Source organism: Ascidiella aspersa, chromosome 5, assembly GCF_963924565.1.
Source record: "Ascidiella aspersa chromosome 5, kaAscAspe10.2, whole genome shotgun sequence".
Lineage (NCBI taxonomy): Eukaryota > Metazoa > Chordata > Ascidiacea > Phlebobranchia > Ascidiidae > Ascidiella > Ascidiella aspersa.
This window is the reverse complement of record NC_139451.1, coordinates 13,990,500-13,992,999: the sequence shown is the minus strand read 5'-3', so window position 1 is coordinate 13,992,999 and position 2,500 is coordinate 13,990,500. Positions and strand designations below refer to the sequence as shown.

The window sequence follows — 2,500 nt, the reverse complement described above, 5'->3', positions numbered from 1 at the left end:
ACATTCACTTTCACTGCGCCCATGGGTTTCGTACTGCCCCGTGGCTCGCGCTCACGTTAGACTCCTTGGTCCGTGTTTCAAGACGGGTCGGGAAGGTGGCTGACTTCAGCCGCGGACCCCGTGCGCCTCGCGAAACGACACCGGAAGCGCGACCGAGACGAAGAGGCTGGGCACTGAGAACAGTCCCCGACCCACGACGCCCCAGCCGGCACCGGGCGCTCGGCCCCGAAGGGCAGACGCGGCGATCTCTCCTCGCCCGAACGGCGGGCCGACGGACACGCGCGCCTATAGTACCCGACCGAGGCCGGGTTACCTTGCGCGCGGCCTTCTCGCCGCCGTCCAGACGGTCGCGGCCTTCGCCCGGCGCTAGTGCGCTGGTCCCCGATCGGGCGGCGCCGCCGGCGGCCCGTGAGGGTCCGCACGACAACGTCGCCGACAGGGGGCCGGCTGAAAGCGACCGGGCGACCCGACAGGCCCTCCCGTTTGCCTCTCGACGGTTTCACGTACTCTTTAACTCTCTCTTCAAAGTGCTTTTCAACTTTCCCTCACGGTACTTGTTCGCTATCGGTCTCGTGACCGTATTTAGCCTTAGATGGAGTTTACCACCCGCTTTGGGCTGCATTCCCAAACAACCCGACTCTGGGAAGACGCCGTAGCGCGCCCGCCTGTCGCCGCCATGGGCCTGACACCCGCTCTGGGAAAAGGCCTCGATCAGAAGGACGCGGGCGACCGGCGAAGCGCGCCGTGACGAATTCCGTACGCCACAATTCCGCGCACTCCAAAAGCGCGCGGATTCGGCGATGGGCACATCCCGCTTCACTCGCCGTTACTGAGGGAATCCTCGTTAGTTTCTTTTCCTCCGCTTAGTAATATGCTTAAATTCAGCGGGTAGCCTCGTCCGACCTCAGGCCGAAAGTAAGGACCGGGACTATTCTTCCCGTTCCGCGCTCGCCGTCGGCGCCGCGCGCCGCCGCGCACCTCGATTCCCGCCCTTGAGCCGCCAGCCGTTGGCCTCTTCGAGGTCGACTCGCCGCCGCCGCGCGGGATTCTGGTCGCGATCGTCGCACATCGTGCCGTGCTGTCTTGAGCGGGACGGGCGCTCGCGCGTCCGACGCCGCAGCAGCCGCGCGGAGAAATCCCCGCGCGGAACGTTTGCAACGCGACCCTGAGGCGGGCGCGGCCCCGGGATTGACCCGAGGCCGCAATTTGCGTTCAGAACGTCGATGCTCAATGTGTCCTGCAATTCACACTAATTCACGCAGCTAGCTGCGTCCTTCATCGACTCACGAGCCGAGTGATCCACCGCCAAGAGCCATCCACGATTGTTTCGCTCGCACAGTGCCTCGCACTAAAGGGTGACAAAATATACCGCGCCGAGCGGTCGGCCAGGCCGACGCTTGAAGCCGGAGCGCGCGGCACCGCGGCACTCGACGCGCAAACATTACCGGGTGACCGAATCGCCGGCCGGCGCGCCGCTCCTCGCGGGTCGGGCGCCGGGTAGCAAAAACTTTTTCTCTCGCTTGTCCGAGTTTCGCGTTCGCCGAAGCGTTTGCGAGACCGTTAATGATCCTTCCGCAGGTTCACCTACGGAAACCTTGTTACGACTTTTACTTCCTCTAAATGATCAAGTTAGATCGTCTTCTCGGACGCCGGCTCGACCGTTGCCGGCCGCGCCAGGTCCAATCGGAGGACCTCACTAAACCATTCAATCGGTAGTAGCGACGGGCGGTGTGTACAAAGGGCAGGGACGTAATCAACGCGAGCTAATGACTCGCGCTTACTGGGAATTCCTCGTTCAAGGGAAATAATTGCAATTCCCTATCCCTAGCACGACCGGGGTTCAGCGGGTTACCCAGACCTGTCGGCCAAGGCGAGCACATGCTGATCCGGTCAGTGTAGCGCGCGTGCGGCCCCGAACATCTAAGGGCATCACAGACCTGTTATTGCTCAATCTCGTGTGGCTAAACGCCACTAGTCCCTCTAAGAAGTTAGACGCCGACCGATTGGGTCGCGTAACTAGTTAGCAAGCCAGAGTCTCGTTCGTTATCGGAATTAACCAGACAAATCGCTCCACCAACTAAGAACGGCCATGCACCACCACCCACAGAATCAAGAAAGAGCTCTCAATCTGTCAATCCTCACTGTGTCCGGGCCGGGTGAGATTTCCCGTGTTGAGTCAAATTAAGCCGCAGGCTCCACTCCTGGTGGTGCCCTTCCGTCAATTCCTTTAAGTTTCAGCTTTGCAACCATACTTCCCCCGGAACCCAAAGACTTTGGTTTCCCGCAAGCTGCCGGAGAGGTCGTAAAACTAACGCCCCCCGATCGCTAGTTGGCATCGTTTATAGTCAGAACTAGGACGGTATCTGATCGTCTTCGAACCTCTGACTTTCGCTCTTGATTAAAGAAAACATTCTTGGCAAATGCTTTCGCAGTCGTTCGTCTTGCGCCGATCCAAGAATTTCACCTCTAACGGCACAGTACGAATGCCCCCGTCTGTCCC

At 60.3% G+C, this 2,500-nt stretch overlaps 1 non-coding gene and 2 pseudogenes across 1 annotated transcript; all 3 read right to left on the bottom strand.

Moving 5' to 3' along the window:
• LOC146144667 (large subunit ribosomal RNA) overlaps positions 1-912 on the bottom strand; it is a 3,679-nt pseudogene extending 2,767 nt beyond the window's left edge.
• Positions 913-1,160: 248 nt separating this feature from the next.
• Positions 1,161-1,314, bottom strand: LOC146144666 (5.8S ribosomal RNA). The gene has a single exon (XR_014499040.1). It is a non-coding gene; the product is annotated as a 5.8S ribosomal RNA (ribosomal RNA).
• Positions 1,315-1,561: 247 nt separating this feature from the next.
• LOC146144665 (small subunit ribosomal RNA) overlaps positions 1,562-2,500 on the bottom strand; it is a 2,516-nt pseudogene continuing 1,577 nt past the window's right edge.